The following is a 4636-nucleotide window of genomic DNA, read 5'->3' as shown; positions in this document are numbered from 1 at the left end:
GGGGGGTTGAGACAGGGTTTCTCTGTATAGCTTTGCGCCTTTCCTGGAACTCACTCCGTAGCCCAGGCTGGCCTGGAACTCACAGAGATCCGCCTGCCTCTGCCTCCTGAGTGCTGGGATTAAAGGCGTGTGCCACCACTGCCCGGCTTGTTTTTTTTTTTTTAACTTCCTTCCTCTTGCTGGCTTGCTCTTGCTTCCCCACACTTTCAGCCTGTGTAGCTGCCTGAGGTAGGTGAAGGGGGTTGGTGAGCTGGGCTGATCCACGTTAAAGGCAGCTCTGCCCAGCTCCTCCTGGCTCACGAGTGTGATGCCAGCCTGGAAGACTGTGCAGAGAGCTCTCCTCCACTCCCCTCCCCACCCTGGCAGAGGTGGGAGGTCCCAGGGCGTTGGAAATATCAGGGAGACCCTCCCAATGTGAGGAAAGGTCAGGTAGAGGCCAGTGGAGCCATGTGTCGAAAGCCTGTTGGCAGGTTCAAGGGTGACTCTTGGGAGGAAGGGGAGGGTGAGACAGGCAGGGCTGTGGAGGCTTGTCTGGTCAGGCCTCAGATTCCAGGTCCGCCCTTGTGGGGACCCCTGAGTAGCTTCCTTGGGACACTGCTGAGTTCTGAGCAGTTTTGTTCACTCAGTAGGAAGACCAGCATAGAGGGCTGTGTTTGGCGAGTCTTGGCGGGGACTGTAGTTTGCTCCGTCCAGTGGTTGCACACCTGGGAGCTGGGTTACCTGTCTGACTCTGTGGGGACAGGGATGAGTCTCCGAGGCTCCTGCCCTTCAGCAGGAAGGTGGAAAGACCTGTCCGCTGTTGGCTGTACTATTTGAAGAGGCCAAAAGTTGTTTCCTGCCTGGGGAAGTAGTGACCCTCTTAGCCCAACTTATTTTGCAAGCTGCTGTATGTCTGTCTGTTCACGGCTTCTCAGGTTTGCCGGTGTCTGCTTTGTGCATATCAGTTATTTTCAGATAAGTCGTCAAGGAGTCAGAGACCAGAGAGGGACCCTTCACACTCTCAGGTTGGCACTGACTTGCAGATATGCTGAGACCACTGGCGGATCACTTTACCTCTCTGCCTCAGTTTCCCCATCTGCCAAATGGGAGAATAATACTTGCCTACCTACCTCACAGGGATGTTGTGAGGAATCCTTTATGTTTTTGTTTTTTGTTTTTGTACAGAGCTTTTGAGCATTAAAAACAGTACAAACGTGCACTGTGTTGCTGATTGATCTTTAGTGTGAGGCAGACATTATGGAAGTCGTGAGGACAAGTGGGTCCCCTGTTCTCTAGACTAAGGGTGGCAGCAGGGTGAATGGGAAGTCCTCGTTACTGGCACTCCTAGTGTTTAGAGGCCGTGGGTGTTACAGATGTCACTTCCTTCCTCCATAGCATCAGTCACACTTTACCGTCTTGTACTGGCTGTCCAAGATGGCCCTGCTGACGCCTGCTTGAACAAACACCACCACCAACCATCGATGGAGAGAGTGCACCCCAGGCTAGCCCTCAGGCCCCTCTGGTGGGGGCGCTTGCTCACCTAGGCTCCCTCTTCCCAGATGACTCTAGCTTACGGCAAGCACAGCATCTCCACACACAGATCTGAGTGCAGATTGTAAGAAAGAAAACGCTCAGGGTGGAGTTAGGGCCTATGGGGAGGACAGACCTCAGCCCCCACTTCCTCTGCAGACGCCCTGCCGGCACCTTCCGGCACTGCGCTCACGGCCTCCTCATTGACACCATTTTGGTTTAAGTGTCAAATATCCCACATAGGGCGCGGGGTTGAACACTTTGTCTCCGGCAGGTGGCGCTGTGTCTGAGCTTGCAGAACTTCTGGAAGATGTCCCACTGGAGGAAGTGCACCAGTGGGGAAGTGCACCAGTGGGGAAGTGCACCAGTGGGGGAAGTGCACCACTGGGAAGTGACCCACTGGGGGAAGTGCACCATTAGAGGAAGTGCACCACTGGGAAGTGACCCTCTGGGGGAAGTGCACCACTGGAGGAAGTGACCCACTGGGGGAAGTGCACCACTGGGGGAAGTGCACCACTGGGAAGTGACATCACTGGGGGAAGTGCACCACTGGGGGAAGTGCACCACTGGGGGGAAGTGCACCACTGGGGGGAAGTGCACCATTAGAGGAAGTGCACCACTCGGGGGAAGTGCACCATTAGAGGAAGTGCACCACTCGGGGGAAGTGCACCATTAGAGGAAGTGCACCACTGGGGGAAGTGCACCATTAGAAGAAGTGCACCACTCGGGGGAAGTGCACCATTAGAGGAAGTGCACCACTGGGGAGAAGTGCACCATTAGAGGAAGTGCACCACTGGGGGGAAGTGCACCATTAGAGGAAGTGCACCACTGGAGGAAGTGCACCACTGGGGGGAAGTGCACCATTAGAGGAAGTGCACCACTCGGGGGAAGTGCACCACTGGGGGAAGTGCACCATTAGAGGAAGTGCACCACTGGGGGAAGTGCACCATTAGAGGAAGTGCACCACTGGGGGAAGTGCACCATTAGAGGAAGTGCACCACTGGGGGAAGTGCACCATTAGAGGAAGTGCACCACTGGGGGGAAGTGCACCATTAGAGGAAGTGCACCACTCGGGGGAGGTGCACCATTAGAGGAAGTGCACCACTGGAGGAAGTGCACCACTGGGGGAAGTGCACCATTAGAGGAAGTGCACCACTGGAGGAAGTGCACCACTGGAGGAACTGTCTCACTGGAGGAAGTACACCACTGAGGGAAGTGCACCACTGGGGGAAGTGCACTACTGGAGGAACTGCCTCACTGGAGGAAGTGCCCCACTGGGGGAAGTGTCCTACTGGGAAGTACACCACTGGAGGAAGTGCACCACTGGGGGAAGTGCACCACTGGAGGTAGTGACCTACTGGTAGTAGCCCTTGAGGTTTTGGTAGCCTGGCCCTGCTTCCTGGCTCTTGACTTAGAGTGAGCAGCTTCTGCTCCGGTTATCACATCCTTTCTTACACCCTGAGCCGAAACAACCCTCTTTAAGTTGCTTCATGTCAGGGGTTTGTCACCACAAGGAGAAACATAATGGATCCACACAGAGAAACACTAGATTTGGGCTTTCCAAGGCAGCCCCTATCCCAGATTCCATGAGGCTGGGTTAAGTTTCCATTCTCACCAATGTATTCCTTTCCCCACACCCTCCAAACCAGGTTATCTTTCGTCTCTGTGACAGTCGCCATCCTGACAGCGGCTAGGTTTCCCTGTGTTGTGGGAATTCCTCTCCTGGGGAGATGCAAACAATATCTGATTACTTATAGAGCCCAGGTGAGGGGTGGGCTACAGGATCTAGAGTGACCCCAAAGCGGCTGCACTGGAAAGTCTCACCGCAGCACAGATGTTGGCTTCCCTACAGCCACTTTGATGGGGCCCCCACTTGTGTTCACCTTCCCGGGCCTGTATACTCCAGCACCTCCCAAGCCCCAAGTACACTAAAAATGGTCGCCAGGGGTAGCTGGAACTTTGCGTAAAGGTCCAATTAGCCTTCTCCACTCCTCCCACCCCGCCCCTCAACCCCCCCCCCCCCCGCTTCTATGAGGCAATGTCAGCAGTTAGCAGCCCTTTATGATGGACACTTACAAGCAGGTGGTTTTAGTTTAAGGCTCCCTAGAGGCCAATGATATGGACCAACATTCTATCTACTTACCTGTTACCTCATGCATTCTCGCACACATGCATACAGACATACATATCTTAAAAGTCAGAGAAAAGAGGGGGGCGGGGGCTTAGCAACCTTTTAAAGTGTAACCGGAGCCATCAAAACGTTGAGACTGGGTTGTGACCCTCTCCCTTGGAGCCTGTCCACTTGAGTATTTCTCACTTGCTGAGTCTGTCTCAGAGAAGCCATGCCCTCTCGGGATGAGCTTGTCCTCTCCTTGGGTGCCTTTCCTTCAGTCTGTAATAAAATCTCCAGCTCTGCTCTAGCATAAGGCTAGTCCTAAAATTCTTTGTGTATGTTTGTGTCGATGCTGTGCTGACAGGTTTATGACCCCTTGACACTAGAGTCCTTTGGAAAGAGGGAACCTCAAGTAAAGAAATTACCCCCTAGACTGGCCCGAGGGCAAGCCTGTGGTACCTTTTCTTGATGGACAATTAATGTGGGAGGTCCCAGCTCCTTGTAAGTGGTCCCACCCCTGGGCTGGTGGTTCTGGGTTCTGTAAGAAAGCAGGCTGAGCAAGCCACGGAGCAGCACTTCTCCATGGCCTCTGCTTTGGCTCCTACCTCCCAGTTCCTGCCTTGAGTTCCTGTTCTGACCTCTCTAGATGATGAACTCCAAGCTGTAAGATTAATAACAAACCCGTTGCTCCCCGGATTGCTTTTGATCATGGTGTTTTATCACAGCACTAAAAACCCTAACTAAGATGTGTAGGAGATGTTTGTGCATGTGTGGAGGTATGTGTGTGGACCTGTACATGCTCAGAAGCCAGAGGGGCATAGAGGGGAACTTTAGTACCCACCACTCTGTTCTTCTGAAACGGGCCTCTTGCGGAACCTGGAGCTTGATTTCTTCAGTTAGGTTCGGCAGCTAGCAAGTCCCTCTGACCCACTTATCTCTGCCCCTCCCTTCAGTGCTGGGGTTACAGACATGCATGGGACTAGGACGAGCTCTACTACTACTACTACTACTACT

Source organism: Onychomys torridus, chromosome 18 (assembly GCF_903995425.1).
Source record: "Onychomys torridus chromosome 18, mOncTor1.1, whole genome shotgun sequence".
NCBI classification, from domain to species: domain Eukaryota; kingdom Metazoa; phylum Chordata; class Mammalia; order Rodentia; family Cricetidae; genus Onychomys; species Onychomys torridus.
The sequence above is the reverse complement of the archived record's forward strand: the minus strand, read 5'-3'. Positions refer to the sequence as shown.